The 24087-nt window shown below is 55.0% G+C and overlaps 1 pseudogene; it reads right to left on the minus strand.

Annotated features, from left to right (window-relative positions):
* Positions 1 to 11007: 11007 nt before the first annotated feature.
* On the minus strand, positions 11008 to 23448 carry LOC141969413 (TBC1 domain family member 22B-like; annotated as a pseudogene).
* Positions 23449 to 24087: the final 639 nt, after the last annotated feature.

Genomic DNA, 24087 nt, shown 5'->3' on the forward strand with positions numbered 1-24087 from the left:
AAATTTCCCGTTTTCTCCCCCTTTCTCGCCCCTCAGGTGATGGCGGAAGAGGCCGAGCCCAGCGCCCCCGTCCCGGCAGAGGGGGCTCCCCCCCGCCCCATCCCGGAGGCCTCTGAGGGGCCCCCCGAGATCCTGAGGGCTCCCCCCACACCACCAGGCCCTCCCAGGGGTGCTCCCCCATCGCGGGCCGCTCCGAGGGGGCACCCCCTTACCCTGGGGGCCCCCCGAACCCCGGGGGGCAGCGAGGGCCCCCCCGCCCGATCTCGGGGCGCTGCGTGCGGCACTGGAGGCGGCTCTGACCCGGGACCCCGGGGAGGAGACGCCGGCCGAGCCGAGCCCGATTTTGGGGCTCCCCCGGCCCTCCCAGGAGGGGGAGGCGTGGGGGGAAGGTGGGGGCTTGGGGCAAGGGGCGGTGTGGGGAACCTCCCTGTGTGGCCCTGGGGTCAGCGCCTGCCGGGCTGTCGGGGTGAGGCCTCCCCTCCTGCCTGTGCCCGAGCAGCAGAGGGCAGGGACGTGGGAGGACACCGTTCAGTCTGGAGGGGAAACCCCCCAGCCGGCCCTCCTCTGCCGGCAGAACAGGATCCAGCGTCCCTTTGAGTTCCGTGCCCCGAGAGCGCAGCTTCTGCAGGAGGACGTGGCTCAGGGAGAGGTGGGGAGCGTGAGGATGGGGAGCGGGTCTCTGCCAGGGGTCGCTCCTTTGTCGGTGTGGGGAGGGAAGTCTTGGGGCTGAAACCGTGTCAAAAGCCTGTCCAGAAAACTGCCAGGCAGCGTGTTCTTGTAGAGATCTCCCAGGAACCCTGGTGTTCACTGTTTCACCGCTGAATCCTTGTACCAGTAAGCAGGTAGTGATGTACATGACGTATTTGTCCTAGAAAGCAAATTATTTATGTTCCCCTCTAGTGAGGAATTATGTGACCAGTTTTCAAGTGAGTGGCAGGAAGGAACAGCAGCATGTTTTGGTGACAGGACTAGAAGAAAATGTCACCAGGCTTATTTCTTTCACATCTGGTATTAACTTTTAGGTGTACCGAACCCCCAGGTCGTGGCTGCACAGTCTGAAAATCCTCTGTTCCTAACTGAAACGAGTGGGAATTTTCAGTAGGAAAACTGCAGAGCTGTGCAAGGCCTTTCCTGCCTCTGGCTCCCTCTGCTTGGAGAAGGCAGGAGCTTTGCCTCTGGCTGCTGAAGGATGTTATTTGTCAAAACTGAGGTTGGAATCTGTCTCTGTCCTCTTACCTGCACCTCACTGGAGGAGGTGGACGCTGTTCCTCAGTAATGAGGTGGCAATGCTGGCAGGGGAGTTCCTCGAAGAAATATCATCTATTTTCACTGGTAAAAAGAATCTGATTTTTCTTTTTTTAAGATGCTAAACATGACTCTGGCTAAAGGTAAAGTCCATTTACAGAGTCTGTTTTGGATTACTACTTTTTTTTCTTGAATCCTGTGCTGCCTGAGGGTCTTACTGTATAAAAGTTGTCAAATTCTGTCATTTCTCTGTGTTTGTTGTTAGAGATCATGGCACCAGAACCAGCAACTTCCATCCTTGACAGGGCCGTCACGATGAGGAAGGAGATGGAAGCCCGGAAAGGGCTCTTGGCCTGGGCACTCCTTAACGTGTCTCTCGCAGGCATGCGATGTACTGAAATGTGCGTTAATTGTCACACCTGAGTCAAACAAGCAAAGCCTCCTCCTTCCTGTCTCCCGAAATATTTCCTGGGACTGAGTAGTTGCAAAATGCTAACTTCTTTTTTTTCTTTTCAGGACTGGAAATCTCATCAGCTCCTATTACAACACCGCCTGCTGGCCGCTCTGATATCTTGGTGAGTTGCTGAAGCATTTAAATTAGTTTTCAAGGTTCTTTTCTTTTTTTCACTTGTCAGTTTGATTGCTGGAGAGGCAGTCTTTAAACTAGCTTTTTTAAAAAAAAAAAAGCATTTTTTTTGTTTGTTTTAAATGTAAACCAAAGACATAGTTTGCTTTCTGCTGTCTCCCTTGAAACTTGGAATTTCATCCGTGTTAGTGACAGGTAAGGAGTGTTAACAGCTCTCTTAGATAGGAAGAACTTACTTGGTGCGTTAAATCTGTTGACCGTGTAGAGGAAGGCTTTGAGGGACACGGCAGATTTTCCTGCTCTGTTGTACCATGGGTGTGGATGGCATTTCACAAGAATTCAAGTTTGTTTTGGAGGAGCAGACTCTAAGCCAGCTGTATCAAATATGATTAGAGGATGAAGCAGGAGGAGGAGGAAGATCATGAGATGAGTTACAGATGAATTGGCAGAAGATGGTTTTTGAGAAATACTGTGAAACTTCATTGTAGTAATTTGGAAAACAACTGTCCATCTTTAAAAATTCAATTTTAGCAGTGTCAATTAATCTCAGTACAGAAAGGAAAATGATCTCCAATGGTTCTGGCATAAAAAGGTGAAGAAATCTTGGCTGTTGCCCAAATTGGTACTTACTGACAGCACTAATAGACCTGGTTTTCATGGGCATATGCCAGTTTTTGCAAACAAGACCCTTTGGTTATTCCCCGTGCACAAGCTACAGTAAAAACTTCTCTGTTTCTTCTAGAACTCGCACTTGCATCTCTGCTCAGCCTGAACGCCGCCTTTGGTTTCTGGGTGTGCTTCAAATACGCAGGGGCACCGACCAGCCTGTCGTGAGTCCTGGCCAGCAGAGCCTGCTGGGGTTGCAGAATGCAGGTGGGTGCAGTCAATATCTCTGGCAATTCTTCTTTAATTCTTTTGGGTTTTTTTCAAGATGGTGTCTCTCTCAAGGGCAGGATTCTCTAGCGAAGCGAGTTCTGAATCGCCTCCTCTGACAGGAGCAGTAAACTGAATTACCGCAGCGTATTAAAATTCACCACGTCAAGTGACGATTTGATGAGTGTTTGTGGGAGAACTGGAGGGGAAACAAACACAGACGGTGGGAAAGGGCAGGATGAGAGCGGCTGCTGAAGGACAGGGAGGGACTTGAACAGTGTGAGGTTGGGCAAGGAGTTTGTGACTTGTCCATGGAAGCAGGAGCCAGGCAGAGAGCGCAGGTCCATATTTAATTTTGATGTCCTACTACTGTCTCACTGGGTAAGGAGAATGAAAGGAGAGGGACAGACAGAGCTTTGTGTGAAGTCCGAAATGAGCCTAGAGAGTGGTCACTCAGAAATCTTCTGGAGATCAAAGCAAAGTTCTAAAAAGAAGCTGACAAGGCAGATATACCAAAATCGAGATGCTGGCACGGTAGTATTGCGCTCTGCTCGTCTGGCCTAGAAAACGGGGAGCAGAGGGTTGTAACGCTGTAACACCAAGGTTTGAGCATCTCCTGTGTCTATTTTCACAGATTGGTTGAGACATTCAGCGGCTCAAGATGCACAGAGTAGGCAGGTAGAGCTGAGCTGATGAAATAGGCGATGGAATAGAGAAACCCCTGGGTTACGCAAGGTGCCTGGTAACACTGAAATCTGAAGCTGTGGGATTTGTGCTGAGTTGTGGTCCTGTGTCTCAGTCTTCTCTTTTTTTCTGTCAGTGACTTGACTGCCGAGTTCTGTAGGGGCCAGATTTTTCTAGCATCCCTTCTGGCATCTTTTCTAAATCGCCTTAAGATAGCGTTGTGCGTGTGTCTAAAGCGGGGAGGAGAGTTTGGGTCTGCTGCATCCGCGATGCTCATTCTGTTTTTCCTTCCCGCAGCGGTACAAACAACTCCACCACGTGAGCTGGCGGCACCTTCTCCTCCGCCCCGGGGCCAGAGTGTGCTGAGTTACAGCCCGTCCCGCCGCCCTCGCGCCCGCCCGCAGTTTGGTACCGGTTGTGTCCCGGGGTGCAGCCCCCAAGGACGGGCTCTGCCAAGCGGCAGCGCTTCTTACGTCAGTGCTGGAACCTATTCCCCGAGCAGCAGCTGCACTCAGGTAGGGACCAGGACAGCTCCCCAGGGTGCAGTTTGGGTCTTCGTTTGGTGCCCTGTGCTGCTGAAGGGGAGCGGTAGCCACCGGAGAGTTGTCTGTGTGTGTGTTTGCTCGTTTTGCAAAGCGGATCTAAATTTGTCATATTGGGATTTGTCCTTCTTCCCTAGTTCCCTCGGTTTAGAGCCGCTGGTTTGTTTCAGAACAAAGCAAAGCCAAGCAATCAAAATGTAAGTGCAAAGGAGACCACAAAAACCCAATCCAGACCCCAAATGAGAGTCTTTTATATTCATGTTGTTTAGAAATCAAGGTGGAATTCTGTCTTCCTTCTGTGACACAACCGTTTGTTTTCCTTTGCCCAAGGTTTCCAGCTCCTCTCCCAGCAGTCACCGTCCCCCCTAGCGCTGGGCCACTGGAAAGCGGCGGGTTAAGGTCTCGTTGCGGCTCTTCCCCCGCTCGGTGTAATTCTGCGGGCGCAGAGGAGTATGTGACAGACCTCAGGGCACTGCACGCCTTCCTTCGGAGAGAGAAGGTTGCTGCCACCGTGATGGGGACCCCAGGACCCTTGAGGGTGACACAGGTGACAAGTCCCCAGCTGAGTGCTCGTTCAGGGGCTTTCCCCCTCCCAAGGCCGGGCTCACGCTGACCCCAAAAGGCAGTTTATTGCCACCGAAAAGGGCCCTTCCCCCGGGACTCCCCCGGGGCTTCCCCCGTGTCGTGGTGGCACCAACCTCAGAGGGGGGGGCAGGAGGCTGAGGCGTCCCTGCCCGTCCGTGGGGGTGGCGATGTCACCGTGGCCATGGTAACCTGCCCAGGGTGTCCCTGCCCATCTAGGGGGTGTGATGTCACAAGGGCCGCTGTCACCCCCGGCAACAAGCCTCTAACCAGGGTCGCTGGGCTCCGGCCGTGGCCAGTGCGACCTGGGAGGTGAGGAGAGGGCAGGGCAGGGAAGGAGCTCCTTGCCGAGGGAGGAGGGGGGGTCCCACACCTCGTGGCGCTGGGGCTGTGCTGGGAGCTGACCCGCGCCCCGCTTCTCCCTCAGAGTTGGCCGAGGAGCATCTGGGAGAGACACCCCGGTGCTGCTGGGACAGGGACGCTCCCAACGCGCGCTGTGGACATGTCTATGGCCGAGAGGCGAGAGGAGGCCGCCGACTTGATGGAGCGGGGTGAGAGCAACGTTTCCCTCCCGCAGCACAGCAGAGGGGCTGTCGGGGGGTCAGCGTGGGGCCGAGCGCGGTGGCAGGGGGAGGCAGTGCCTGCGATGCCCCTTCCTCGCCACGGCCCCCCGCCCTGCCCCTCACCCCCAGGGACGGAGCAGGGCCCTGGGGACGATCCCTCAGGGACGCTTCCCCCGGCCCCACAGAGGTGCTCATTCCCGCCGGCGTTTGCTCTCTCCCCTCCAGCGTGCACGCTGTGTGGCCGGGCAGCGGCAGACCTGGTTCTCTGGGGGCACAAAGTGGAGCAGGAAGACCTCTGTGCCCATCTCTTTTGCCTGGTGAGTGCCCCGAGGCTCCCTCCGGCTCCCCGACAGGCACTCCCAGCCACGCTCTGCTCATCAGCTCCTCCTCTCTCCTGCAGATTTTTGCCAGCAAGCTGCGTTACTGGCAGGACGAGGAGTCAGGGCAGCGGAGATTTATCCCTGAGGACATTCCCCGCATACTCGAGCGGGTAGTCGACAAGGTCAGGGAGATTTGTGTCAGGAGAGGTTTGGGGGAGCTTATCCCAGAGCCCAGGAAAGAAATCCCAGCCCCTCCGAGCAGCTCCGGGACAAAATCCCTGCTCCCAGCAGCTCCAGAGAGGCTCCAGCCCAGGAGCCTCGTGCGCCAGGCGGATCTGTGGGCTGTGGCCCAGCAGCGGCCACGTCCTGCGCCCTGCCCGGAGGCGTGGGGCTGGCTGGGGAGGCCCTGGGGCTGCCGCTGACGGGGCTGCTCTGCTCTTTCCAGAGATGCTTCGTCTGCGCGGAGAGCGGGGCCGCCGTCACCTGCTGCCGGGAGGGCTGCGACCGCAGCTACCACCTGCCCTGTGCCACGGAGGGTGAATGCGTCACCCAGTACTTCCTCCCGCACAGGTACCTCCTGTCCCCTCCTCGCCCCCACCGGGGAAGGACCCAGCGCTTCTCACCTCACCCATCCCTTCCCTCTGCCCCCCAGGTGCTTCTGCAGGGAGCACCGCCCAGAGCAGGAGGTGGAGGCGGCTCCAGGCAAGGGCACCACCTGCATCATCTGCCTGGAGCCTGTGGGGGACAGAAAGTCCTTCCACACCATGGTGTGCCCCGTCTGCAGAGAGGCCTGGTTCCACCGGGGCTGCATCCAGGTAGGAGCCGTTCCCTCGCCCCCGGGACTCGGCAGGCGCTGGGCAGCACCAGGGTCTAACCCCTTCTCCTTTTGTTTCCCCTGCAGGCCCAGGCTCAGTACGCTGGCACTATTGTCTTCAGATGCCCCGTCTGCAGAGACAAATACGGCTTTCTCCACGGCATGCTCAGCATGGGCATCCGCATCCCCGGGAGGTTGGTGTCCTGCCGGCTCACAGCACAGGAGGCTGCGAGCCCTGTGCCATGCCCGGGGCTGCCCCTCAGTCCTGCCCCTCCGCTGTCCCGTCTGCCTTCACGGAGGAGCTGTAAACCGGGCAGGGGGCAGGAGCAGGGCTGCCCTGCGTCGGCCTTATGCCGGGCAGCAGGGGCTCAGCCGTTTCCCTTTCCCCATCAGATCGCCATCTTGGGACAACGGGCCTCTGGGTGAAGGGCTCATGGAGAGGCGCAGCCGCTGCGACACCCGCCGGTGCCTTTGTCCCGGGGGCAGGGAGCAGGCAGAGGAACGGGGGTAAGTTGCCAAAGGGGCACCCTGGGCTCTGCACGGGACCTGTCTCGCCAAGAGCTCGAAGCAGAAGGACTGAGAACAGGAGCTGTGCTGCACAGTCCCGTGCTGCGGTCACTTTGTCCTCACAGCCATGAACCCTTTTATTCCCCAGGCCCTGGGAAATGCTGCTGTGCAGCTCCTGCGCTGCCAAGGGCACCCACCGGCGCTGCGCCACCCTGAGCACCAGCAGGAGCACCTGGGAGTGTGGCCCGTGTGCTGGCCAGGGCACCGGTAAGAGGCAAAGCACCTTCATGCCCCTGGGCTGGGGCCAGGGCCCAGGCAAGGCCTGGCAGCGGGTGCCCAGGCTGGGCCTGGCAGAGCCTCTCTGCCCCAGGAGGGCTGGGGCACCGCTCTGGCCTCTGCACTGTGGCCTCTGTGCCCCTGACCTTCCTGCTCCCCCTTACAGCCTCCGGTGACTGCTCAGAGCTCGCTGGCTCTGGCACGGGGAGCCGGTCAGGACCGGGCTCATCCCAGGGCTCCCCAGTGCCGCAGCGCAGCAGCCCCAGCCCCGCCGGCCAGCTGCCAGCCGAGTCCTGCCCCTCTCCGGCGCTCGAGGGCAGCAGCTCCAGCCGCCGTGGGCCCGTGCGGAGGAGGGACAGCTCCCGCCTGGAACGTCGGGCCCAGAATCCTTACAGCCGGCCCGGACGCAGACACGGGAGCAGCCGTTCGCCGACCCCGCGTTGCTGGCCCTGATCCCCCTCCGCCGGCACAATAAAGTTGTCTGTTGGCCTCTGCCCTGGGACGTTCCACGCTCATTTGTCGGCTCATTTCTCCAGGGGCGGCGCTAGGGGCCGGGCCCAGAGGGTTTCTTCCCCCGGGGCCTGGCAGCCCCTTGCCCAGCCCTCCCTCCTTGCGGGCTGGCCTTGGCCGGCCGCCCAGCGCCACGGCCGGGTGCTTCGGGCCTCGCTGGCCCCGCAGCCGGCTCAGTCTCCCCGGGGAAGGGTCACACCGGGGCAAAGCTACTTTTCTTTACAAGCTCTGGCCAGTGTCACGGCTGGAGCCCTGACATGGAGATTGCTCTAGACGGTCTTGCGACAGTAGCCGCAGGGCATTCCCGCTGCCCACCTTCATTGCTGCTGTCCCAGACCCATCCAACACACCATCAGCTCCGGCCACACCGAAGCTCCTAGGAAGGAATGTTGTCCCCGGCCTTCACCAGCCCTGGGCAGCCTGTTGGGCCCAAGAGCAAACCTGGGCTCTGCGCTTGCTCAGCCCCTGTCGTGCTTTGAACTCGCCCGGCAGCCAAACCCCACGCAGGCAGTCGCTCACCCTCCCCCTGCCGGGAAATGTGGGACCACTTGGAAGGAGAAACGGAGACTCACGGCTTGAGATAAAAACAGTTTTGTAATTGTAATAAAACAATAACAGTGACAGAAAGTACAAAGGGGTGATGCACCCTGTGACTGCTCACCACCCGCCCGCTGATACCCAGCCCCTTCCCAGCCAGCGATCCCCAAAAACCGAGACCCCGCAATCGCAACCCCAGATGCAAGAGAGAACCTCCTGCTTCCCAGCCGCCCCTCCTCGCCACCCTGAGCATGACGTTACAGCATACGGGATATGCCACCGGCTGATCGGGTGCTCTGGCTCTGCCCCCTCCCAGCTTCCTGCACACCTGCACATGGACAGGACGGCGGGAACTGGAGAGACCTTGATCTCTTACAACAATCCCTGTGTTATCAGCATTCTCCTCATAGCAAATCCCCTACTGAATCCAAAACACAGCGCTATTCTAGCTCCTAAGAACAAAAATAACTCCTCCCAGCTGAAACCAGGACAGGCTCCACCCCTTATGTTACACCATTTATATACCATTTACGTTATGTTCAGCTTTCCAAGACATTCTAAGGAATCTCCAGCCCATTCCCTGCTCTCAAATGTATCCCCACAGATCTCATTCCCTTCGTCTGTGGGCCATCCCTCCAAAATGTGCAGTGAGATCATTTAGCCCATAACTTCAGCTTCCATCTCTCAGGACAGGCTTTGCGGGCAGGAGGGATGAGGCGGAGTTGGCTCCGTCGGTGGAGCGGGTGACCTTGGGCTCAGCGGGACGATGGCGTGAAGTCTCTGCAACAAGTGGAGCCGGTGCCTCTGGCGCGGTCCCTGCTCGCAGTCTGCAGGGCGCTGCTGGGCACCAGGTGCTGCGATCAGTCCTGACCCTGCCAAAGTTCATCTTTTCTATTCATGTGATGTCATTAGAGTAAGATCTATCAACCAGAGCGATGACATGATACAATAACGGGCTTATCACAGAATCATTCAGGTTGGAAAAGCCCCTCGGGATCATCGAGTCCAACCCTCAGCCCGACTCTACAAAGTTCTCCCCTACCCCACATCCCCCCACAGCTCATCCCAACGGCCCTTAAACACCCCCAGGGATGGGGACTCCCCCCTCCCTGGGCAGCCTGTTCCACTCTCTGACCACTCTTGCTGGGAAACATTTTCTCCTCCTGCCCAGCCTGACCCTCCCCTGTGGCAGTTTCCAGCTGTTCCCTCTTGTCCTGTCCCTGATCCCCTGGGAGCAGAGCCCAGCCCCAGCCTCTCTGCAATGTCCTGTCAGGAGCTGCAGAGAGGGATGAGGGCTCCCCTCAGCCTCCTCCTCCTCACACTGAACACTCCCAGCTCCTTCCCTGGCTCCTCACAGGATTGATTCTCCAGCCCTTCCCCAGCCTCGTTGCCCTCCTCTGCCCTCGCTCCAGCCCCTCGAGATCTCTCTCGGATTGAGGTGCCCAAACCTGGACACAACCCTCCAGGTGTGGCCTCCCCAGTGCAGGGTACAGCCACCCCTCCCTGAGCCTGTAGCCATGCAGGGGGTGGTTGTGGCCCAAGGGCAGGACCTGGCACTTGCCCTTGTTGAAGCTCATCCCGTTGACGTTGGCCACCGATCCGATCTATCCAGGTCTCTCTGCAGAGCCTCCCTGTCCTCATGCAGATCGACACTCCCGCTTCACTTGGTGTCACCTGCAAACAGCGTGTTCAGAAGCAGTGCTGGGAAGGAGCAGCTGGCTTTCTTTATGCCTTGTGAAGCACTGAAGGACAAGCTGGTCTCCTCACCACTGCCAGGCCAGCGGGTGCAGCTCCCTGCAGCACTCGGGCTGTGCCCAGAGGTGCTGGGGCAGCCTGAAGGCACCAGCTCTGCTGGGCCAGGAATTTACATTGTGAGCAGGCATCAAGAAAAAAGGCAAAGTGCAATGTGGCTTTACCTGCTCTGGGCAGTTGCTTTCACAGGCTTAATACAACCATGCAACAGACACAACTGCAGTGAGCCAGCAGTGTGCCCGGGTGCCCAAGGAGGCCAATGGCATCCTGGCTTGTGTCAGCAGTATCATGGCCAGCAGGGACAGGGAAGGGATCTGAGCCCTGGGCTCGGCCCTGGTAAGGCCGCCCCTCGATTCCTGGGTTCAGTTTTGGGCCCCTCACCCCAAAAAGGCCATTGAATGACTCGAGCGTGGCCAGAGAAGGGCAACGGAGCTGGGGCAGGGTCTGGAGCACAGGTCTGCTGGGGAGCGGCTGGGGGAACTGGGGGGGTTCAGTCTGGAGAAGAGGAGGCTGAGGGGAGACCTCCTGGCCCTCTGCAACCCCCTGACAGGAGGGTGCAGAGAGGGGGGATGAGTCTCTGGAGCCAAGGCCCCAGCGCCAGGCCCCGAGGGAATGGCCTCAAGCTGCCCAGGGCAGGGTCAGGCTGGCTCTGAGGAAGGATTTCTGTGCAGAAGGGGCTGTTGGGCGTTGGAATGGGCTGCCCAGGGCAGGGGGGAGTCCCCGGGATCCCTGGGGGGGTTGAAGAGTCGGGCTGACCCAGCGCTGAGGGATCTGGGGCAGTTGGGAACAGTCAGGGGGAGGTTCATGGTTGGCCTGGAGGAGCTTCAAGGTCTTTTCCGACCGAGATGCATAAAAACCTAAAGACAGTACTTAGGACTACAAGTAGCTCCCAGGTCATCATAGACCAAGAAGCAAAAGCTACAAATTTTGTGGTGAAAGAGGAAAAAAGATTTATGCATGGTACGAGACACAGACGGATAAGGGTAGGAGAGAGGCGCAGGAAAGCAGAAGACAGCACTGAGCCCAAAGGAAGGTGACCTGTCAGAGTACCGTGTCTGAGGACACTACCAGTGCTCTGTGACTGGAAACACTCAACAGACTTAGGATGGGTTTGCCTGAGTTGTGGTGCTGCCAAAATCCTGTAACAATTTGGACAGACGAATTTCGGTTCCCTCTCTGCAAATACAGGCTGGGAGTTTCTCGCTGCACTGACACTTCAGGTCTCCTCTACTGTTTGCTGCAGCCGTCTGCCATCACTCAGCCCTGCTGCGACCACTTCAAACGTTTTTGTGGGAATGAACCCACGTACCTGAGCAGAAGTCAATGTCACAGGACCGTGACTCACCACCAGGGGCTCGATAAAGCTGTGTAACACACGAACGTGAGCAACTGCAGTGAAGCAAAAGCAGAAGCTAGGCGGCAGTGTCGGCACAGGCTCTGGGGCACAGGCAAGCTGCTGCTCGTACTTCCCACAGTGGGCTCCAACTGTGGCTCCTCTATTGACAGGAATCAGTTCTGGACCTCCTTTCTCATCAGCTGAAGAGAAAATGCTTTAGCACCTCTGAAACTTCAGCCTCAAAGTTGGTACTCAGAGTTCATGGGGGAGAGCAAGAGCCAAAAAGACTCAAGAGTTCCCAAAGCAGAAAGACCATACCCTTTCCTTTAGTAGTAAAAGGTGGTGTTTCCCCCCAAGTCACATTTCTGCATGTCAGTAGATCGTCCAGTTTTACAGTGACACACCACCAAAGGAACCTGTCACTAAAAGAAAGTTGCAGTTTTGAAATGGCTATTTACATGCAAGTGAGATAAAAAGAGAGGTGGAGGGCTCTGTCACAGATACTGGAAGAGACGAATGGTTAAAATGAGAAAGACCTTCAAAGACCATGTGTTGCCCCAAGCAGCCTTTAATGAATTTTATTGTGGTTCAGTGACCCTGGTTTGCTTTTAACGGTTCATTTGGCAAGTTGTTGCTGCAGCAATTTCTAATAATAATGTCACAAGAATCTTTTAACCAGGTACAGCTTTGTGACTATACAGGGCTGCTCTGAAAGTGAATTTTGGACTTGGTAAGACGGAAAAACATCTGCAATAAGTTCCTTTAGTTCCTTCCTCCGTGGTGCACATCACACAGAGGAACAGGAGGACAACAGTCACTCTGAGGAAAAGCAGAAGGAACTTTCTTCACCCAGATGAGGATTATTTTGAAATTATAACAGCAGCTGAGAGCCAGACATGGACAGCATTTACTTCCTTCACACTTTGGGCATTACTGATCATAGTCAACACAACAATGTATTTCTTCCCAACATACTAGTTTTTTGGTAGAGTTATTTTCCTAGCCCTCTATTCCAAATGATATTATATATATGATATATATTAATTATATCTCATTATATGATATATAATGATGACTATCCTTGTGCTGTGCTGATTCAAGTAGAAAACTAAACAAAATTACTAAAATAATGAAGCAATGAACCATAATTGACTATATATATATATATAATAACTATCTCCCCAAGCAGGAGCTGAGGAGAGAAAAGCTGGTAAGAAAGCTGGCTGAGCTCACAAGCCAGCTGAGAGACAGCAATTGCCTGCAGTCCTCCTGAGGGCCCCACACCAGAGCATCTTTCCAGGCTAGACAGGGTTTTAAAGAGCCTTTAAAAAAACCAGCTAGTACATACTTTTTACTAAAGCCTTCTGAAACTCTTCTAAAACAGCCACAGCCATTATGGGAACGGTGGGCTACAAAGGGATGACAGTGGAGGAGTGCAGAGATTAACAAAAAAACCCTGTAGTGTCACAGCAGACTGCTCCAGATTGACAGGTGATGAGCCTGAGGTTTAAAAACTTGATGCAATAGTTATCTGATGGCTGCCACTGCAACTGGAGAAGCAAAGAAATAAATTTGTTCCCTTGAAATCTACAGTCATCTGCCTCTATTTGCAGAAGAGCTTTTTGCACTGTGTGTCCAGGACACAAATGCTCGCGATCACGCCGTCCAGCTCTCACAGGAGTGGGCCCAGCAGAGGTGGAGCAGGATAAGCTGATCACAGCTTAGGACAGTTTTGCTCCTGAACCAGCAGTCTGTAGCAGGAGAGTCGTCCTGCTGGCCCAAGACCAGTATAACCATTCTCTCAACATCACCGAGACATTTTCCTTTTTCTCAAGAACTTCTGCAGATTTTTTTTACAACTGTCAGCTCACCTGCACTTGATGGAGAAAGGGGCAAACTTCACCTTCTGCACATACTTGTTCTGCACCCGGGTGGAGCAGTCTGTGAACCCTGGTGGTTACTGCAGCCACTGACGTTTCTGTCAGTCCCGGGTCTCTCCAGGTGCGCTCTCTGCCCCCACTGAGTCTTCTCCTCTAACATTTTCCTTGCCTTTCATTTTGAGCCTGGAGTAACAGGAGAGCAAGACAGACAGAGGGACAGTACTAGTCTGAGGGGCAGGATAGGAGGGGAGACAACTCCCCCCGGCAGGCAACGGCAAACTGCCTTCCTGGGGATGAAGCAGCCCAGCAGGGAGGGGTATCCTTCCATCCCCCGGAGGCTGCACAGCACAGTGACTGCGTGGGACAACAGCCATGTCTCACAGGGGACTGATTTGTATCTTTCCTCACAGAGACTTTTTCCTTCTGAACCGTCCATTAATTCTTTCTTCCACAAAAAAAAAAGGAAAAAAAATAGTATTGCACAGGAAATTTTTCTTCTGGATAAAAAGAAGGGGTTTACAACATATATTAGCACAGAGTTGAGAATTCAGAAACAACTATTTCATTACTTTTCCAGATACTACAGGGCATATTAATACATATTAGCACAGAGTCTGTGTACAAATATGTAATTAATCTGCTTTATAAAACAGTTGTATCTCAGATCACTAACTCTTCATTTGAATGGATAATAAATATAATTTTCAATTTTCTCAAAATGGTAAAAGCTCAGAAAAAACACAATTTCTTAACACAGATCTCAGTAGAATTTCATATAAACTCCTGGTTGTATTTTCCGTGCAAGATTCACCCACAGTTAGTCTGATTGCTCTGTCAGTTTTTCTTCAGATAAATTCAGATTAGGAAATCTTTATTCAACAGGAAGGAAGATATATAACTACATTTCAAAACTATTTTGCTTATACTGCAACCTGTCACTGGCCAACATTAATGCTGGTAATAAATACTAACTGGCTCCTTCTGGGAAACGAGTACCCAACACTTACTGGAAGAATGCACACTTCTAGTTTGGGAAGCAATTTTAGAAAGAGCTTAGTAGGATTCCTCTATTACTGCTTAATGTTTATACTGCTTATGTTCTTTTATTGCTTCGAGTTAAACATAGCTCAGCTGTCATCTCTTGCTGTTTAAGTCAGATAATGAAATGGTAAGTGATGCTTTAGAAACCCGTATAAAACTTCAGTGCTGCATTAAATGGACAATGTCAAGTCCTAAATAAATATGAGTTACAATCAGAGGAGAGCAAGCTATGCCTGCAGCCTGCTGATAATTTACATTTTCACAAACACATTTTTCAGTGCTTCTTTCCCTGGCCCAGATGAAAAAAGAGTAAGCCTGATGGTATGTGTAGGAATGCAGAGAACTGTCAGCACTAATTGGGCACCTCTCCCCATCCCTGCCAGGGGACAAGAGACTTCTGAAACCTCGTACCTCTGAGAAAATGAGGCCCCCTCCACCAGCTGAAGTTTGACTCCCTTTCCTGACACAACCAACTCGGCACACACAGTCATGCCTTTGAAAAGAATTAGGAAAAACCTGTTCCTTACTTTGTTGCATTTATAACAAGTTTAAGCACATCCTGCCACAAATTTAAACTTAAAAACTCAAACTGAAGTCAGGTTTTTGCTAAGTTCACACAGTGTTCCTTTGGAAAGAGTGAAGTAAAAGTTTTGAAGTGCAAGTAACAAGGACAGAGGCTGCAAGCTCTTACTCTACAGCGCAGCAGGCATCATATTTAGTCTCACTCTTAACAGAGGCGATGATGTCTTTTGTAGCTATTAAAAGCCTTGAACGAAGCCTTCAAGCAGCACACAGAACTAACACGGCAATTAAAAGCCACAAGAGAGCACCTACTTTATACCCCATGGTTACAAATCTCCATTTAAAGACCTCGTTCTCCTCTCACACCTGCACGGGCAAACTGAATTACTCTGGTATGAACCTGGTTAGGCCAACACATGAGAACCCAGACAGGCCTTGGGTCTCCTCACATGAGCCATCCAAGACTGAGGAATCTAGCCTAAATTAGCCAGCTGGGTTTCCCACCACATCCCAGGCCATCTAATTTTTACTGGATGATCTGGTGTCTTGGTTTTCACCAAGCTGGCTTATGGCAGGCAGCTCAATGAATTACTGCTTGCTTCTCTGATTTCTTGGGAGTGCCTTAAAAATGTGAATCGGGCATTAGGGCAAGAGCTATAATGGGATCCTGCCACACCAGAGCAATGCTAACTCCAAAACCTATCAGTGATTTCAGTGTAAGCAGTGCTGGGAAAGCGTGTGTTAATCACTGTCTGAATTTGGGACATCTCTACTTTTTCTCCCTGAAACTGCCCAGCTCTGCGAGTACAGAAGCTGCAGGGCAAGAGGGCTGTATTGTAACAGGCAAAGACAACGGACTACTTCTTGCGCAGGCTCAGTGCAGAGGTTTTATGTTTTCCAAGACAAAAGCTTTTGCTAAAAAAGTGATCTGAATTAATGAATTTTTCAGAAGGAACACAAGGCAGAGACACGCCATTGGGATGGGGCAGCCTCAAAGTCAGATATAGGAAGTGAGTTTCTCCTGAACATCTCACCTCTCCGCTGCTCTTCATCTTTCCACGGCTTCCAAGATGTGTGAAACTAATTTAATCAACTTTAAACAATGTCCTTTATTAATCAGAACATGTGAAGAGAAATAATTTAACCCGTGCATGGTGTGAGGGTACAGATATTTGTCCTATTCATGTCTAATGCCTTTTGGTTTTGAGAAGAATATTTGACACATGAAGTATAATCAGCAACTTGGCTCTCCAGTTTGCCTTCTTGACTTGCTTCTGTGCCTCACCCTAAGGGTTATGCATCAGTCAATGTATCTCATATCCTCCTCCTGGCCTTGAAAAAAGGCAACCAGCCACAAAGCTGTCTAAATGCTGCAAAATTTCAGGTGAGCCTCACTGTTCAAAGACAAACTCATCAATTACTTTACAATGAGAACAAAGGTAACAAAGAATCAAGAAGGTATTTTTAGCACTAACCAAGCCCAATATATTCCAACATGCTTAAGTACCTACACAGCCATATTTTATCGAATATGTTCAGCTTCTTGAACAGAGTCTAAACTGACAGTGCAAAAATCAACCCCCTTGCTTTTTTTACCCTTTCATCAGGGTCTGCTGATGTTACAGTAGGACTGTAAGTTGACTAAAAAGGCATGTCCTGGGCTTCTTGCTCTCATCCCACACGTCTCCTTCCCAGCACTGACTGCAGATCCCTCCTCTCCCAAACCCTCCTGTGCACATGAGAGGTGAGTTGCATTTGCCACTAACCATCCACAAGGGACAGCTGGCATGTGACCTGGGTATCTCTAAATAAAACTTGTGAGGACAGGGAGTGAGGAGATTGGCCAACTCCATGTGAGGTGAGTTCTTCCGCTGGTTTTTCACCAAGAGGAGACCAACACTGTAACAAACCCTGATTTTGTTCATCTCTGAAGACTGGGCAGCATCCCCATACCACCCTCATGAATTAGAGAAAGAATGGAGTAGTATTTAAGTAGCAGGTAAAACTACAACTCTGCCTAAGAAAAGACACTTTCCAGTGGCTTAGCCTTGCTTGCTGAGCTGATCTGCCAGGCTGCACCATCTGCCAGAGCAGGCAACGAGATCCAGTCATGCAGTGAAGAGATTAATTCACATCAGTTACAATACCTATTGTACAGCTCATTAAATCAGCCAGGCTGTGCCATCCAGCACCCATGATGTCTCACCCTGGCTCTGGGGTCATCAGTGGGCAGCTGTAACTATGAGTGATGGAAAAGACATTTTCCCAGGAGAGTGTCTGTTTCCTGGAACTCAGGCATCACTGATTATTTTCCCTGTGTTGCTCATTCCAATCTTTCCTTTCCAATCTTCTTATCCCCTAGAGGGGCTATGCAGCTTTTTAGTGACTTGAAATAAAGGTATAAAATCAGTAATATTCTGATTACAGGCAAGTTCTGGAGGTAACACCTGTGGGCTTATAACGACACCGCGTTAGCACCGTATCGATCTACGATCTGCTGTTGTCTCTGCACAGGTAGGAGCCAATTCATCTAAGAGGTCAAATTTTGAGCTGGGAAAGAGCTGGGGTCTGAATTCTAGTTATGAGGTCGATTTAGGGAAGGCTTAAACTACTGCCTGTAAGAAGACAGACAGAAACATGGTGTCCTGTCCCCAAGGAGAAGACTCCTGATAGCTACAGCTAGAGGAAGCCCCTGCATGCCCTCAACCACACGGACAAGCGGCAGCAAGAGGGAGGAAAGGGACATAACCAAGGCAGAAAGCCAGGCAACAGGCAGAGGGCTCGTACCTGTCAGTAGGTGTCCTGATGGTGCTTCTTGTCGTGGGAATTGCAACACTGCTGGACGAAGCTGAAGCACTCCTCCCGCTTGCGCTGCAGGGTCAGCTTTCACTGCTCCGTGTTTGCAGGGAGATAACCCTGTGGCAGGAAAAGCTGTGTCAGGGCAAAGCCCCTTCCCTCACCACAAACCGCCCCCTGAAATCCTGCCGGTCAGCTGTGCGCCTGGAAGCATCAGGCACAGAGACTCAGGAGCTGGGGAAAGAGCTTTCACAGGTTTTGGCTTTCCCAGCCCCTGATGCCTTTACTGATCTTGGAGCAACCCACCTTCATGGGATTCAGTTTCCCAAAACAAGAGGGAACCACACAGACTGGTTCCCAGCACCAGTCTGGGCTTTGTGCTCAGAGAGGATGTAGCAACTACACTCCCCCACAAAAAAAAAAACCCTACAGCTCACCCGTAGGCTGGGCACAGATACAAAATGAGCAAAACTGGTTACGGGACACAACGAAGGTCTAGCAGCGCATGTCCCTGGCTCGGCACAGTCCCCCCAGACCCCTGTGTCACAGCTCTGGGTACTCACTGAGAGGAGACGCCATGTCACGGGCCGGACCTCTCCGGGCACACCGGGCCAACTGCATTTCCTCAGCTCATCTGCAAAGGGACAGTGGTGGCAGTGGGTTAGATCCTAGGCACGTCCAGGTACCACTACACCAGAAGGAGAGGAAAGCCCAGTCTGCTCCTGCAGGCTCTGGAGACACTCGAGCCTCCAGGAAGGCTCCACATCAGCAATGACGGGGGACGTGTGTCTGCAGCAAGGGGAGGAGAGACGTTTACAGCTCAGTCTGGGCACAGGACTGGTGGCTGCAGGGGCTCCAATCCTCCAGAGCCTCAGTTCTCATGCAGAGTCCAACAGTCCCCAGTGATCACAACCATCATTTGTGAGATGGAGGAAGACTGGAAACGGACAGGCAGCTGGTGGAGGACATAACCACCTGCCAACAGAGCAGTTTGTGCAACTATCCCACTTGGAGCAACTGCAGGTAGTCCTTTCATCCATGCCAGAGCAGACCTGACTGCGACCTGAAGCAGGCAGCAGGCCCCCTCTGCCTTTCCCTTCCCACCCACAGGCACCCCCGTTTTGCCACACTCACCCAGGTCCGTGCTGTGGCTGGAAAGGAGCTGCCAAAACTTCTCCGGGCGGGTTTTCTCCCTCAGCATCTCGGGGGCAGCACCCGAAGCGTTCTGGTCAGAGATTCGGGCGATGAGTAGAATGACAGGCCAAAGGGGAAGGGACTGCTGCTTCTGAAGGGGTCCACACACAGGCCTCCTCTGCCACGAGCAGATGCTGTGGTGAGGTGGGGACAGAGTCTGCCGCTGCAGACTGCACCCCTCTCTTCCCCAGTCCCAGCAAACAGAGCACCGCTGGCCCACTCTGGTGGATCAGCTGGTTCACAGGCATCTGTTGTGGCTCTTCCATCATTTCCCCCCATTTCTCCCTCACTCTCTTCCTCCTGCATCAGACACCTGGCTGCCAGGGGATCAGAATTCCCTCTTCCCATGGGAAGCCATGGGCAGAAGGGCACAGGAGATGAGGCAGAAGAAGCTGTGGGAATCCCACAAGAACCAGCCTTCAGATCTGTTCTGCTTGCTGCTGATCTAAAGAGTGATCAAGCTAATTGCTAGCACAGAGAGGAGGCGATGGGCTGCCAATGCCACCTGCTGGCAGCAGGGACCTGCTGGGTAACTGCCACGAGCAGGGGCTGACGCTGCCCAGTTCTCTGCCCAAACTGCCCCGACCTGGGGTCAGCAGGACCTCATCCAGACCTTGACTAAGAGCAGCACACTGGGCCACAAAGAAAGCAGACAGTGAGCAACTCCAAGCAAGAGCTTAACACAACTCCACAATCCCCCAGCACCCAGAACACGGGATCCTCTGGGCCTGTACGCAGGATACTGAGCAGCAGAGGAGACTGAGGCATTAAGGCCAGGCCTCCAGAAATGGTTCCCTGGAGTACAGGATACTACAAGGAGGTGAAAGGCTCTCTTGAGCCTACCGGCTGTGCCACAGCCTCTCGTCTCTAACACGCGAGTAGCAGCAAGGGGCTGAGTTCAGCAGCCAGTCAGCGGAGCGCCAGAGCATGAGGCTGCTGCTGGGGACGGCTCTTACCAGCTGTCCTGGAGAGCTGGGCCTCGCTGCGGGACTTGGCAACCTTGCAGTTGGTGGGCACGTCGCTGAGAGCAGACTGGGCCCGCTCGGGTTTCACCTGCAGCTTGCTGTGGTTCTCCAGAACCTGGGCTGCTGTGGCCTTGGCCACTTTTAGAGTTCAGAGTTTGCAAAGAAGAGGAGGAAGAGAAGTCCTCATCTTCATCACCACCGATGTCCCAGGAATCACTGGTGTTGTGGGAAAACTCACAAAAGCTGGAGGCCTTCTTGCTTTTCATAGGCAGCATGTTGGAGTGGCCCCTGATGAAGCTGGGAGACAGCAAGAAACAGTATCAGAGCCATGCTGTCAGACCACTCCATTTTCTTCCCTTCCCTACGTCCTCACTCCAACCAGCCAGTCCATTCTTACAGTTTCCCCATTCCTCCTCCCAAACCCACGGAACACGCTAAGACTCTCTGCGCTGCCTGCTGGCAGGAGGCAGAGCCCGAGCTGGTACGATGGCAGGGCACAGAGGCCACAGTGCCAGCACACAGCTGGAGAGGTGCCAGGCTTCCCAGCTCAGAAGGGCAAAGGGGAGAGACGTACGACTCCTCCAGCTCTGCCTCCCCCCACCCTAGAGAAAACTGGTAGATTAACACCCAAAAAAAGTCCAGTGACCTGGGGAGAGGCATGTCAGGAGTTAGAGCCAGTCTGCGCTCACGGATGCTCCCGATACAGCTGCGATGGCTCCCAGCAGACAGGCCAGCCTGGTTCTTCTCTCGGGCACAAAAGGAGCCTTTGCATTTACCGTTCAGCTACAGGAGTCAAAGTCCACCACCTGAAGCATCACAGAAAAGGGGGAACCTTCACCACTACACAGCACAAGACAGAGACAAGGAGGCAGTTCAGATCAGCTCTGCCTTCTCCTGCCGGGAAGGGGCTGGGGTTCTCCAGCCTCGCAGCTGCCAGGCAGCTTTACCTCCCCTTCCCTTAGTTCTTCTGTCTCCAAAGGGGAGCAGAGGGCTCAGACACCATTGCTAAAAAATACGCCCGTCTCCTTTGATGTGGCTGGTATGATAGGGATTTCTGGCCACAAAGGACACCAGCACATGAGCTTTCCCCACGAGCTTTCGCAGAGCTCAAGGCAGCGCCACATGCCACTGCTGCCCTTCTCGGCAGGAACATCACAGTGCCAGAGGGTGCTGGGGACCTCCACCCACTGCAGGACTGAGCAAAAACCCTGCAAAGCCTTGTGGCCTGCATCTAGAAGATAAACACTTACTTTTTGGTGAGCCGGGGATCCAGCAGAGGATACTGTGCTCCACAGACAGGTTGAATGCTGCAGAAAAGGGAAAGAAAAAGACAACAATGCAAAAAGTCACACAGCACCCAGAAATAATCTCCTCAGCCTACTCTGGGGTTGCACTTCTTCCCTGTTGTTGGGAGCTGAATACAGACCAAAGGCAGCCTCAAGAATCTTCTGTCTTCAAAGCCTTAGATCCAAAGTGCCACATTTGGCTGAAGATTTGTTCTTTGCAGCAGCAAAGACCCTAAGAGCTAGGGTCTCTCCAGCCTGAGCTGGGATTAAAGATCTGCTCTTTTCTGCACCACCAATTCGCTCTGAGTGACCACATGTCTCAAGTCCCTGTGCCTTACACACTGATGTTAATTCTTTTTTTCCTTCAAGAGGATTTCCAGGTTTGGGAATTCACATTTCCAAGCCCTGCGGGACAGGGAAGGACTCCAGCCAGTGACAGCAGGGCTCACTTGTTGTGTCGCCCAAGCCCTGTCATAGCTGTCCCTGGGAAGGACGGGCATGTGGGGGATTTCGAGGTGGCAGCAAGCCTCCTGGGCAGCAGCCAGTTAGGAGCAGGGGAGAACTTTGCCAAAACCTTGACTTGGAGTGTATTGTCTAGGCAGGACTGGCTGCCTCCCAGACAGGTTCACCAGGTTTGAGCTTTCCAAGCCGAAGCCTGAAGTCATCCACTGAAGAAGAGAGATGCTGTCTAAGACCACCAGCTGGGAGCAGGGCCGTGACCTCCGGGAGGGATGGGAGCAATCAGGAGACGAAACAACCTAGGGAGAGCACAACATTTGCTTCCCCGTGAGCAGGAGAGGAGGAACACATAGTGCTCATTGCTTTCCCTTTGCTTGCCACAGGACTGGACTGTCCCACCAACCTGAGGGAGCCGGCGCAGTGACAAAGAACCAAGTGAAAGCACATTAGAAAGAGAGATTTAACTGGCCCAGCAGAATTTAGATCCAACTAAGCAATTCAGACTGTGTCTGCACAGCAGGAGGGGAAGGGAAATGAGAGCACCCGTGAGGAGCACCAGACAGGAACAGCACTTGTGAAAGCCTCCCCAGAGAGGCGAGTGCCCTGTGCCCATGGGAGCCTTGCTCCAGAGGCCTTGTAGGGAGCATCTCCTTCATCCCCACCAGCCTCTTCTTCCTAAGCACCACTTGAATCAGACATGTCACTTGTTTCTCCCGTCCCCGGGTGAGGGCAGATGCCTCGGCAGGAACAGGGACATCCCAGCCAGAGGAACCACAGCAGGGGAGGTGCACACAGAGAGGCCCCACAGTCCCTCGTATCGAGCAGAGGTGGACCAGGAGTGACACCCCGCAGGGAGGATAACAAGGGGCACACACGTTGGCAGGGGCACCTGTTTGGGACAGAGCTGCTCCGACCCAAGGTGAAATCTCTAAGGGCTTCGGGAAGGGCTGAGATCTCTTCAGTATCTGTGGAAAGGAGGGCGTACAGCCCTGGCTCTGAGGCCACCCCAGGGGTCCTTCGAGGCCCTGACACCCCCACCCCGCTTCCCATGGGGCAGAGGGTGCACACAGGGGTCCCCCCAAGGACCTGCCCTGCCCTACAGATGAGGGGGCGACCCTGGCACTACCCTTGCCTGATACAAGGGCATTTGCTCCAGCACAGTTCCCCTGCCCCGCAGCCCGCGGTGCCCCCGGCATCCCCCTTACTGCAGAGGGGAACCCCAGGGCCCCCAGCCAGCTCCCCTGGCCCACAGCCGGGGTGGGCGCCCCCGGTACCCCCCACCCTTGCAGGGGGTACCCCAGGGGCCCCAGCCCCACGGCCAGGCAGGGTGCTTCTGGCAGCCCCTTCCCGAGACAAGGGGCTGCTCCAGCTCGCCCACCAACGCCCCCCGCTGGGGAGGGGAGCCGCGGCCCTTGCAGCCCTTCCCCGGAGGAGCTGGGGGTCGGGCCGGGCCGGCGCTCACCTGTCCGGCGGCTTGGCGCTCCGCTGCCAGAGCTGCTGCTGCCGCGGGAGGCAGGGAGGGGCGGGCCCGGCAGCGAGCGGGCGGGCGATGGAGCCCCCCGGCCGGCCAGGCCCCGCGGGCCGCCTCACCGCCACCCGCCCGCAGCGCCCGGCGGCGCCATCTTGGACCCGGGCGGACAGAGCTGTGGGCCGGCCAATGGCGAGCGGGCGGCGGGAGTGACGTCAGAGGAGGGGCGGGGCCCGCGGGGCGGAGGGTCCGCGTGAGGCGGGGGAGACCGTCGGGGCGAAGGACCCGTCCCATGGCGGGGGGAGCGGCCGCGGGAGCGGGGCCGGCGGCGGGCTGAGGAGGGGGCCCGGCCGGGTTAGACACCGCCCGGGGAAGGGGCGAGAGCGCTCGCGGGGCGGGGCGGGGAGGCGCCCAGCGAGCCCCGGGGCGGAACCGTGGGGAGAGGGCGGGAGGAAGCGGCTCCAACCTCCCGCGGGGCCGCAGGAGGGAGCTGGCGGACAGAGCCGGGCGCGGGCGGGGGCCACGGCTCTGGGGGGAGGCGGCGCCGTCCGGGTCCCTGCGGCACCCCGGGGTGGCGCCGCCGGCACCCGCGGCTGTCCTGGTCCCCTCAGGGGTTCAAAGCCCTTTGGGGCCATTTCCAGCCCCCAGCCGAGCCCCGGTGCCAAAATGTCCCCTGGTAAGGACAGCCGCGGAGGGGGAGGAGCCGCCATTATGGGGCAAGCCACGAGGCACAAGCAGTCGCCTCCTGAATAAACGGGGATAAACTCTTTTAAGACTTTGTTTGGAAACACCCTGCTAGAGCAGCGGGAGGGTGACCCCCCCGCCTCGGCGAGGGAAGGTGGCTCACTGTCTCCTCGCGGCCCTCATCCTGCCCCTCTCCCCAGAAGGAGAGAAACCCCCCCAGAGGATGGGGTACAGGGACTGGAATCCAAGTCCTCGGCATCCTCAGCTGTGCCTCGATTGCCGTCAGGTCTCAGCTGGTGACGGCAGGAGCCAACCTGGGCACAACTGAGCCAAATGTATGTGTTTTGGGGGGATCTGCTCGCACCCACGCGCACATTTTGGGATGCTACAGCGAGTGATTTACTACGAGTAGTAGCCTGGCACCGAGATCCCGGCTGCCGTGGCACACGCGTGCCGCGCGGGTGGCAGCACGGGGGCGGTTTCCCTTGGGGTCGGCGCTGGTGGCTCACGAGGCCGTGCGTGTGTGCCGGGGGCCCGGCCCTGCCTGCCCCTTTCAAGGAGCTGGGGCAAGAGGAAGACTTTTGGCAGGGGTTGGCCTGAAATGACATTTTGCTGCTTCTGTTTGTCTCAGCTTTTGTAGCGGGGTGAGATCTCCGTCCCTGCAG

The sequence above is a fragment of the Athene noctua genome, chromosome 22, assembly GCF_965140245.1.
Source record: "Athene noctua chromosome 22, bAthNoc1.hap1.1, whole genome shotgun sequence".
Classification (NCBI taxonomy): Eukaryota; Metazoa; Chordata; class Aves; order Strigiformes; family Strigidae; genus Athene; species Athene noctua.